Source organism: Anopheles stephensi, chromosome 2, assembly GCF_013141755.1.
Source record: "Anopheles stephensi strain Indian chromosome 2, UCI_ANSTEP_V1.0, whole genome shotgun sequence".
Taxonomy (NCBI): domain Eukaryota; kingdom Metazoa; phylum Arthropoda; class Insecta; order Diptera; family Culicidae; genus Anopheles; species Anopheles stephensi.
In genome coordinates this window covers 73,693,548-73,705,634 of record NC_050202.1, presented here as the reverse complement: position 1 = coordinate 73,705,634, position 12,087 = coordinate 73,693,548, and the positions used below count along the sequence as shown (strand labels likewise).

Here is a 12,087-nt window from a genome sequence, read left to right as displayed (position 1 = left end):
CAAAAAAAGGGGAATAGCCGTTAGCCGTTCGCTTGAATTTGTGACTTTGCGGTGTAGTGTAGCAAACGCTCCACTAATGATATTATACTTATACAGCTCACAAATGCAGCATGACGGCGCTGGCCGCGCTGGAAAGGGTGGAATGCGCCCCGATGAAAGATGGATCCACCGACACACAAACTCTTAAGAAAGCCAAACCAATTTTTGCCAGACGGAAGTATGGAAGGGGGATTAATGTGAAAGAATGTACCCAGCAATCGTAAGCCATACTCTCGGCCGAAACGGACAGCTTCATCTCCGGTCGCCACTAACGCTCTCCGAAGGAAAGGTGGAATGCGAATGCACTGCTGGTAAGAAGCCGGACGAATGTTTGCGATGACTAAGCATTCAGGGGAGCAATTTTGTGTTTGCGTTTGCTCCTTCGTAGTGAGTTCTTGCGCCCTCCCACTATCCCAGTGATACCTTGGTGAGTGTATATGTGTGCGATAGGGCATCATTTAGCACAAGTTGATTGGATTTTGGCAAAGTCGTTTCTTCATTGCTATCACTTTTGTGCAAACTTTTTGCGAAACATCAATTCGCTTCATTAAATCGATCGACTAACGTGACGCTGGGATGAAAAACCCCTTTAAGCTTAATCATTAATTAAGCTTAAGATTACGAACCGTGCACCGTGTTGACGCACCGTGTCCCCCCCCCCCACCAACAACAGCTATTGACTTGCTGGCTGTGTTTATTATGCGCCAATAGTTTGCCACTAGTGCTGGTGCGGGAACTCCTTCAATGTAAAGTTCAAGTTGGAAAGAATAATATTATACCAGCCCGAAGCTAGAGAGCTACAGAGCAAACTTATCTTAATGATTACCTCTCCGTCTAATGATTTCATGCCGTGCTCGGGGGCAATAAATACCTTAACCGAAAATCAATAAACGATTGCAACGAACGATAATGGCTCACTTTGCACTTCCTTACGGTCGGATCGCATCTTCATCCCAGCGCTGGCCAGCCAAAACCAAGCCAAACAACAGTCCTGTAGGCAATCTCCGCCTTCCCGCGTGCCGTTTTTGGCGCGTGAATTAAGGCCGTTTGGTAAACATCAACAGGGACTGTGTTCGCCTGATTTGCTCATTACAGTGCTTTTCCGGGAAATGGTTTCACTTCATTAGCTGCCCAAAAATGGGGCCCAGTCGAAATCGCGGAGGAAAGTAGGCACACTTTTGAGTCATTTTCGCCCAGGAACGGTGTCCTCCTATTTACACCTGCTTCAGTCAAGCGATGGCTGATGGTGAGCTATCATAATTATCCTTGCCGAGCAAAGATTATTCGACAGGGGCTATATCACACGGACGGTAGACTGCGCTGACAGAAGGATTAACTTTAGCCGAAATCAATCGTCAGCTCTTAATTGAAACGATTCCGATGGTGGTGGCGGCGGTACGAGAAAATTAGGTCCATCCTTTCGCGGAAACTCCCAGCCGAAAGTTTCCCGGCTTTTCCCGCTCGCATAATGAATATTGACATTGCGAGTGTATACTTTCCGGGCAGTGACGATGAATTTTGTATCACACCAGAAGCTTTAATGATAGGCGTGGTACCCCAAGAAAACAAGATGGACCTGCGTTTTAAAGCCAACAGGACCAGCTTACCAGCTGCACATACTGTTTGAGGTGACAATTTTCTCGCCGCTTCTAAGGCGGTTTAAAATATTAAACGCACTTCTTCAAACCCGTGCCGCGCACACGTTGCGTAGATCCGGTCCCTATCCGGGGCGCACTGGAGAATCGCCGCCCATCGGCAAGCATAAAGCCTAATGACGATGACACACCGTGCTGCAGCTCATTATTTTCAACCATGCTTTGCCCGCATTCAATGCCAATCATGTACGAAGCCGTGCAGCGCTGGTAAATGAAGGTTTGCGGCCATACACACACACGGCGACGGCTTCAGTGCCTCATCTGCTGACACGTTAAATGTGTTTGTTTGCTCACGCGACAGTACCATCTCGTACCATGGCGCGTTTATTTTTTTTTTTCATGTGTGAAAAGTATTAGATGAGCTATTGTTTAGCGAAAGCGCGCACCCATTCGTAGCGGTTGCGAACTGGAGGACCGGGATTGCCAGGATTGCTAGGAGGGCGCACACTGACACAACACCTTCATTATACCTAACCCGGGCCGGTGACTGACGACGGTGACGGGTGGCTTCCTCGCTAGCCATTGCATACATTCGGGCGGCAAATGCTTACGCGCGAGTTTGCGCTTACGCCAAGCGAGGGACTCGTTTGTCGGACAAATGCAAACTGACGCAAACCGGATGACGGTAGATTCAGGGAATTTCCCCGCTGGCGTTCTTTGGTTCAGCAAACAGTGCGGGAAGATGATTTATGTGACAAACCATGGCGGCGAGACTGCGCTCAGGAGGGTATATTCTACGTTCGATGGAACGTATTTAATCTATAGTAGTAAAAACAAGTATTTAAGAAGGATATTACTTATTTACCTTATTTTTAATTTATTATATACTAATGTTTAAAGGGCGGTCAGCGACAGCGGATCCGGTCTTCACACGGCAGGACCGGACCGGAGTTTAAATCCCATGCAGACCGCCTCCTCGTACGCAGGACTGACTATCTAATCTGAGACCATTCGAGGGGCCAAAGACGAAGAATGTTCAAGGTATTGTCTAACAAACTTTCCACAGTTACATATACCACATTTAACCGAATGTATGTCTCTTTAGTCCAATTTTGCAAGCCACAGCAGCGTGACCGTTTCTTGTTTGTGAATTTCCCCTGGTGTCAGTAGTTCGCAATACCAAGACAAGTTGCACATAGATAAGGTTTTTCTTTTCTTCTTCCAAAGCTATCTCTCCATCTATTATCCTACACAGGGACACCGTGTTCCATGAAATAGTGCAATGGCAGAATAGGAGCTGAATATTTCATTCCACTCCTTCCTTTCTTCCAGGCGAACAAGCCGGAGCCGGACAAGTTATCGGTGTGGTAGAGCGCAGACTATGCCACCTTCGTGCACAGGGCAAAGTTTGTGGTGAATTATGTAATCCCCGATGCTAGAGTACCTGTACCAACTTTCCTAATCAATAGTCACCCTCCATTCGTGGCCCACGATTGAGCCCTTTGCAGCTACCACTGCAAGGGTATGCGATACGATAACCCCAAAAGCGATACTGAAGCAAACTATGGACGAGGGCAATATTTGATGGGTTTTGATCAATTACTAGCGTGGAGGAAAAGCACAAGCAAGAGCAGCAGGCCCTAAACATGATTACGTAAAGCACCTGATAAAGCACTCACGACGTCCCGGCCATCCACGTCATAAATCGATTTTAAGCCACTGTACGCGGAAGCAAAACGTTAAGCCAATAATAGATGTATTGAATTTTCGCTGCAAACCGTCTGGCGCTCCTTAGGCGATATGGTTTTGTGGCATTATCCTTTTGCCCCCTGCCCAAAAAAGGGAAAAAACCGATGCATCTGCAAGAAGCTCTAAAGAAACGCGACACGGTTGCGGGCATCGGAAGCACCACCACGACCGTATCACAACCGTAAGATCTATCGTACGATGTACTCTCCGGTGCGCGGTATGTACACACCGCGCTCCGGTGTTCGCTGACTGGAATTGACAATGACATACGACCGCGCTTCCACTCTGACAGCTGCTTCGGCTGAAGCTTTTCGTCAAGAGCCAAGAATGCTGCTGGTGCTTTCCCTGCATACACCGGGTTTCGGAGTGTAGTAGTCGTCCTTCAAGTTCGAGAGCCCACATGACCCTTCGCGCTAAAGTCATTGTCAAGAGCTCGAGAGCCGGCACGGGAAGGTGCGCGTCGCGTCGGGGAGGAAATTTGTTCTATGCTAAGCGTACCACTTCACAAGAACATCGCTAGAAGGCACCACCGATCGAACGCACTTCACCGGGAATAAACGTGATGAAATCGCACCACCACCTCCCCTCTCCAGATTGTCATCGCGATGCTCGCGAACCGATCTCAGCGATCCACCTCAATGTTAGTTCAGTGTCACACTTCACCACCGGGCGGCTCGTCTCAAGTTTGATTGTTGCGAATGATTCGACGAAAGTTCGAACCTTGTGCTCGTCTTGCACCGGGGAGCGGATACGCCTTGCCGGTGATGCAGCGTTTGCACCGAACGCGTACTAGCAGCGAAGGGCAAGATTCCCGTGCAGCCAGAATAAATCAAGCATTAACGCGCGGCAACATTGTACCCATATTTTATGTCCCACTGTCTCGCGTGCCCTAATCTCCGGCTCGAATGGTGCTTGCACGTCGAGATCCTCGATAGCACGGCTCGATCCGTCGCCTCGTACCGACGGCTGGCAGAATGGATGATTGCCGCCGGTGACAGGTTTGCTTTCACCGTTAAAACGGTTTTCGTTTCAATTCCATGTCGGGTGAAGATTTCGTTCAAATAGCAGCACACCCACTCCAAAAAACGGAGCGATTCGCACCGACACAGCGTGCAGAGAAATGAATTTTACAGCCCAGCTCGGTACTAAAAGCCATACGAAATGGTTCTCACTGCCAGTTGTGCACGTAATATCGAACCGTGATTGGGATCGGATTTAGCGAAAGCCGTACCACCATACCACCACCCTGGAGGAAGATGGCCAGACAAAATGGCACTGAAAATAGATTTTCAACTATGTGTGACGCCGCGGTGATTGCAGAGCAGAGCAAGAGCAAATGGTGAAACAGACGAAAAGTGGTATTTACATGCACGTCAAAGCCGACCCGAGCACGGACGTGATGCAGCACGGAACCATCGTTGCCGTTCAAACCCGTTGGTATGAAGCATGTTCCGATATTGAAATCTCAGTCCCGTGATGTGCGCCCTTTCCCGAGCAGACTCCGATCGATGGTTACAGTTGATTTAGTTGCATTCAAAAATCTTCCTTCCCACGTCGTTTCAACGTCTAAACCATGTGCCTTTGCCAAAGAGACAGCTAGCAAACGTAAAAAAAAATCCGTCCAAAAGTCTGCATAAACGAAACGACAGAAGCAAACTATGATTCAATCGCTAATTTCGTCTCGTTCTTCGCTCGTTTGACCTAAATACTCTTGGAGCTGTCCTTCGTCGGATGAAATCCGCAAAAACAGTCTATCCCGACATGACCAGTTTCGATGACACAACGTGGTAGCAATCAACAATCCGCTGGAAATGAAGTGGATTTTTATTCTGCTCAAAAGCGACGGCACTTGAGCTGTGCGTTATGAATTCCTTGAACCTGGAACCATAAAATCCATCCTAAGGGTCCATCCTTTCCGATGTCCATCTACCGTGATGCAAGTGATTGAGATTTTTTGGACCAACTTTTTCTGTATGTCTGTTTTGTTTCCTGATGCTCCATCGACCAGATGATGGTTTAAACCGGATGAATCGAAAATATTGAACGAGGATCAGCAAAGCTCCTACAAGATACAATAAAAAAACAGGGCATCAGAAGATGCCTTTGCCGCTCGTTTACCATTGTCTGCTACAAATTCTGAGTGAGGTTATGAAACTGGCCGGCCACCGTTCTCGACGTTCACCACTCGACCTCGGCTCTCCATTCACGTTGCTCGACAAAGCTCGAGCGGCCATTCTGACCACTAATCACGCCACTCTATCATATCAAATGCCTCAGCAACGATAACGTTATTTGCATCCGCAACCTCATTCCTTCGGTCGATTTTTCACCCACCCCCCCGTTTCGAAAAGGGCTCCCCCCAATGTTTACCCCCGAAATGTTGAAATATGATATGAACGATGTGCTGTGGCCACTGGCCAAATTCCAACGCCTCCACCCCCGAAAAGGAATGTCAAACTGTTCCGCCAAGCAGCAAGCGCCTACGATTTATGCAATCGGGCCTGTAAGCTACCACATTGACCCGTTCAACGGGACGGTTAAATGAGAACCGTCCCGTTGCGTCCCGAGAAAAATGGAAAGGATCTGTTTATGATTCGCCTTGTGCTGGCGACGACGAGCGACAACACACATAGCCCAGCTGTAGTGAAATTTGTAATCGAGAAAACGAGGCCAACAAATGTCATCCTTTCTTTCTATGGAAGCCTCACGAACGCTTGGGTACAGTCGAGGTGCCTACAGGCTGGCCATGGGTTTTGGGTCGATAGAAGGAGCATACGGCACCGGACGCACACATACACAGCCTCGAAGGACAAACGGTCGAGAACCTGCCTATCAGCAGCGTCCGTCCGTGCACCCCATTCCTGAGGCAGGCTTTACCGGGAGGTGCCGTCGTTTTCAGCTCAGTCTACCCATTAATTCTTTATTTATATTACCTCACTTCTTACACGGACCACTCCCCGTAGGATGTCGGACGGCTGTAGAAAGCTTACTACATCAAAACACGGACATGTCCACCCTCGTTCTCTTCAACACGTGCTGCCATCCGGAGTTGTCGGAATCCGGACAGGACAGGAATACTGACCGTTCGCACTGGGCCACAGTGAAGCGACGTGCCGATAGGTTATTTCTGACATGTAAAACAAGCAACCTGACTGACTTGTGTAGTCTGTACATGTCTGCCAATGGGAATCGTCCTTTCTCGAATCGATATTTCGCTCGAAGCGTATCGCTCATAAAACTTTCCCCCGATTGATGCAACTGACACGCAATCGCCAAACAGGGTTCTAAGACGCTTACAATGTACGTCCCTGTAAATTAAATCACAAAAGCAATATGCAATTTTTATAATGCTCCTCCCTGCTTCCTGCTGCTGGAAGACCAATCTGGGCTTAAAAAAAAAAGCCTTCCCATGTGCCATTTCTCCCTATCCCGATGAACCCCCGTATCGATCGAAGCGCAATCAATGACAACGACTTTTATATAATTAACCTACCCTGTCCATGCGGCGGTCCAGGTAAAACCGTCCATTGAGACCGTTTCAGCAGCAGCAGGAGAACGGGTACGACCGGGAGCCACATTATAAATTATTCCAGCAGGCACGAGCACGGCCAGCAATGGAGCCGGACGTCCTGCCTTCGCTCGGGTCGCGCCATTCCGGCGCTTTCTCTCCCAACGTCCCCGTCGAGCAGGGACATTCATTGGATATGACAAGAGCAAGTTACATAATGGAAAACAAAAGAATCACATTGTTTTTACTTTTTGTTCCCCCATCGCCCTGTTCCGCGGGCTTCGACATGGTCAACAACTTCGATGGAGGAGCGATGTTTGTATTCGCGTCCGTCGCTCGCTCGCTCGCACTTGAGCCGTCCGGGCACTTTTTAAAGAGTGTTCCCGCATAGAATGGAAGCAAGCAGGGCTGGCTCTCTTTTCCGGCACTCACTGTACAAACTTTTCTTTCTCTGCTTTCAAAGCTGTTTTTTTTATGTTTGCTACAAATAATGGCATAAATGGAGTTGGGTTTTTTTTTTTTGCTGGATTAACTGTCTGACTTTTTGTAAGTGAGGACTAACAGCAGGAAATGAAAATGTTGTCAAATCAAATACAATAAAAGCTAAAACTGCAATACACGATAAACAGTATCTTAAAGAAAATGTTTAATTAATTTATAGATTATTATAACTCTTCACAATATTGCTATTGGAAAATATAGTCCTTTGAGCTTAGAAATTGATGTTAATCAACCACAAAAAAATGGCTGCAGTTTTTACCACCCACCACCATAATTCATATTTTTATATAATTAATCACATCAATCAAAACATCAATCAAACGCGGCAAAAAACTGAAAAGATCACAAAAAAGGCTACATCGCTGGACGCGAGCAGCAATTAGTACAACAGATTCATTTAAAACGATATCATTTCCCACAACGTTCATTCACCAATACACCAACTAATCGCCACACACACTCACAGCAAAGCGCTTTCTATCATTCCGTTTCATAGGACATACATTTATTATTGCTAGTTTTCCTCAACTTTTCCTCAATCCGCTGTTTCCCCTCAAACGACTCGGCCGATACAAATTGCCACCAGTCCAATTATCGGTTGTTTATCCAATAAACGAGACTTATTTTTTTGTGGCCGCTGCTGCTCGCAATATCTTTCCCCATATCCCAACACCATCCTACGGCGATCACGATGGTCAATAAAAGCGTAGACCAAAAGCAGGCCCTCCGCCACAGTCCGGCCACAAGGACAGCGGGATGTAGCCGCTACGGCAGCCCGCTACAAATTGTAAGCGTCCGTCGATGTTGTCATCGTTATTGTTCTACCGTCTTCGAGGTCTTCGGGACATAACACGCGGGGAAACTACCCAGCTGGAAAAGGGATGGGACCTCACAAGACACCGGATGGGAGGGAGGGATAGCTTCCGGACAGATATGAGCAAACTATTCGTCCGCAAACAGCAATCGATCCACCGAGGCGGATTGTATTTGCGATGGAAGGGATGCGGAGGTTTACCCAACCGCCGAACACACGTGAAAAAGGCTATCGGTTATTTATATTTTTATTGTTGGGTTCTGGCTTCTGGCTGCTGCTTCGCACACTAGTGCTTTCAGGGGATGCAAATATAGCTAGTGTTTAGCAGAATCGAAAAAAAAAACATCACTGGACGCTTGTTACTATTTGCCTACATTTATTGCAAAACAAAGTCAGGCCCTTTGGTACGCTGCACTCCGCAGGTAGTGTGATGTTGTTAATTGGCTTGCTTCTGAGGAAAGCATGGGCTGTATTTTTTAAAGTTCAACGACGGAATTCACGGCAATAAAAATGGAGTAAGGGAAAGCGAAACCCCCATCGACAACGATGAATGGGTAAATGGCAATTGTTTTGTTGAGCAATTAATTAGTGAGAGGCTAAAGGGTAGATTGTTTGATTCATCATCATTATCATCTTCCTCGATATGAATTTAAAATAGACAGATGACAAAGACTAAACAAATAATAAATTTTTGTATTTATCTGTTGCAAACAAAAGCATTTCTGCAGCATTCGTTTGAACCGTGTGCAGACATTGCATACTTTCAGGGATATCTACATATTCCATGAAAGTACTAAATCTCTCCTTCCTCACGAAGAAGACTAAATCTCTCCTTTTCTGTATACTCATAATATTTTAAAAAAGAACTTTAAACAATGAATCAGCATCAAAAAGGTTGTTTTTTGTAGCAAATAAACTATATTCTTGCTGTACTGAACGAAGAATGCTCTTCTAAAACGTTTCCGCAAGTATCAATACATTGCATACTTCTAGGGGTATTTTTAAATAGTTCTAAAAAATACGCAACCGTAATCAATTAGCTCCCGCTGGTCAGATAGCATTCAAATGACATATCCAGGTGACGATCCGAACTAAACATTTAATGACTAGAAAATTACTAGTCTCCAGTCATGTAATTCACATCATATCGCTTGAATTAACGATCACGCCATGTCCCATTTGAATATCGATTGCTTCTCTCTCAAGCTAGTTATGATTAAGCTAAGAACGAAATATTCAATCCTTGTACCGCTCGTAGTTCAAAATGAGCAAAATAAAAGCGCTTGAAGAGAATGATGCATTTTCTATCGTGCACAAAACCCTTTTCTATTCATTAGTAAGTCGTTTTGAATAACTTGACTCTTTTTTTAGAACGAAATGACGTCATAATCGTTCACAAGTTACAGCATTCTATATCGTAAATGTAATCCCACGTGCTAATTGAGTTATTTGGAGCCTTTTACTTGGTTCCCTTTTTCTTGGCTTAACGACCACTGCTAGGTCATGGCTGCCATTTATGGCTTACTAGACTTATTGATTGACTCATGGAGAACGGTCCGGATGGGGTTCGATATTCGAATCTACCGTATGAAACAATTTTGAACAACGCTATCAATTCCACAGCAAAACCGTTTCTTCAGGATTCTTCAAATAATAACAGCAGATAGTTTATTTTGAAGTAAGTATTACAGTATATCCCAGATGCATTTTTCCTAGTATGATTTCTATGATTTATAAAGAAAAATCTCATTTCCTCTGACTCAGTCTTGAGATACGACTGCTTTAAAACCGTAGAAATCAGCTTAAGACCCAAACTATAATGGCTGAGTCCAAAAAGAATAATTAAAACCAGTACATTTGTTTACACAGCTAAGCTATGCTAATGTATGCATTGAAGTCATACATCAGATGCTTAGATTGCTATTTCCATTCATAAAGGGATGTTACGGTCCCAGAACAGCCAGCGGTGCATTTGCAATCGTCATCTTTCAGTCGTACTTTCGCTTTACCACCTAGAAAGGTTAAAACGGCATAAATCAAAATGCGAAACTCCGGGTTACTCTCGGAACATTGTAAAGATAAACGGTTACTATGTCACGACACGAGCCGACTCACGTGACTCACTGACTGCTGAAATCCCAGCCGGAGGGTGAACAAAAAAAAAAACAAATAAACGGTCTGGTGAGAACGAAAAACTAAACCAACCACTAAAACAACGTCATCAGGCCAACAAAATCGAGATATCGATCCGGACGGACGACGGCAAACCGAAAGCACAACAACAAAATACGGAACGCCATGATTCACCACCATTCCCGGCCGAGATGTGGCCCTGGCGTTAGGTGTGTTGTGTCACCCTGTTCGGGTGGATTCGGACGCCATACGCGGTTCCAAAGGTGAATAATAACATAAATTGGAACTTAACTCAATTAAGACTCACCCAGCTGAACGCGTGCAGTAACGGTGACGCGTTGCATAAGGATGGGAAAGTTAAAAACAAAACAAGATTTTAAAAACGCACGCACACACACTCCCCGAATTGGTTTGGGCCGGAAAACTACAATTTTATTTTTTTACAAATTACTCCGTACTGTTTGGCGGCCTCGCACTGCATTTGTACGCAGTGAAAAACAATCCTTCACCGTGGCGTACGGCACATTTTACTCGTTCGCACGCTTGCTCGCTCTGGGGCTAGCAAATAGAGCTTCCGAGAACTGTCAAACCGTGGATCGATATTTGGAAAAGAGAGGAAATCGGCAGGTTTTTGCCTGGCGAGTAGGCACACGACGGTACGGTTGAAAATTCGTACGGTAGCACCGTCGAAAGCTAGCCAACCGTGGTTCAACTGCATTAAATAACGGCTCTATCCTACCCCCCGGAAAATAAAGATTTGAAAAAACGCACACGCACACACACATACCATTCCGTTCAGCAAGCAGCGCCTCCTTCTCCGACAAGCGCCAACTGTCATTCTCATCTGACGCATCAACATGACACCCGCAGCGGGCGAATGGCAAAACATAAACAACTTTACGGCTGCACAGTTTTTAGCATAGTTTTAACTCTTTCTGCTTTCTTTTTCTTGTAAGCTGCAGTGGAATGTGATCATGTGGGGGCTGCATTACAGTGCGTGACGTAGTTTTCGTTTGTTATTGTCTACTGCTGTGCGGGATTGCTGCAGCCGCCGATGCTCGGATGCACATTCCTCCGTATGGTGCAGTTAGCAGCCCCGTTGCACTCCACCCTTTCTCACTATTCCCACACACACACACACGCATTCCATTATTTCCGCACACATACACACCACCACCGCCACCATACCAACCGAGTTAGTCACGTACAGGCAAAACACACGGTCACCTCAGATGTGTACGGCCACACCAAAACGGGAGCGTTTGTTTTCCTGCAGATCGGCACTGTTCTTTGGTGCACTTGGGGCTGGCCAAGGGCAGTCCCGGTACGTGGTCACACTACGCTAACCCTAATTTTGTTCGCACAAACCCCGCCAGTCACCTGCTGGTCACCGCGTCCGCCTGCTCTAGCACAGAGCGCACCGTTCCGTTCTCCGTTGCGGGCGACGAGTATTGAAAACACGCACACGTTCGCTTCGGAAAGCTTCGGCTCGCTTCACGGATCCAGATTGAAGTAGCGCGTGCAGTACGGCAACAAAACCCCCGTAACGTAGCGTAACGTAGCCGCGGCCCGTGCGATGCGTGAGTACCCGACTGAGTGCCGGCTCCCACGGCCTTCCAAGCACCACCTTCCACACCCAAAGTGCTCCCGCTAACGCTCACTGGGATCTCACGCTGAAGAATGAGTGAGCGAGACTGATAATAGGCGGCCGGCCACAAGCGCGACTGAAACGCACTGCTACGCTAACG

The 12,087-nt window shown here is 46.5% G+C and overlaps 1 protein-coding gene across 19 annotated transcripts in view; it reads right to left on the bottom strand.

Annotated features, from left to right (window-relative positions):
- Positions 1–12,087, bottom strand: part of LOC118504275 (complexin) — a 148,677-nt gene that overhangs the window by 136,093 nt on the left and 497 nt on the right. For 2 of the 19 annotated variants that reach the window (XM_036038518.1, XM_036038512.1), the window contains exon 1: positions 11,720–11,893. The exons of 6 other annotated variants lie outside the window; for them this stretch is intronic. The gene's annotated coding sequence lies outside the window, so the exon portion shown is untranslated. Of the gene's footprint in view, positions 1–10,646; positions 10,889–11,126; positions 11,894–12,087 lie in introns of those variants that run through there. 11 more of the 19 variants (XM_036038520.1, XM_036038515.1, XM_036038530.1 and 8 more) reach the window with 11 other exon arrangements.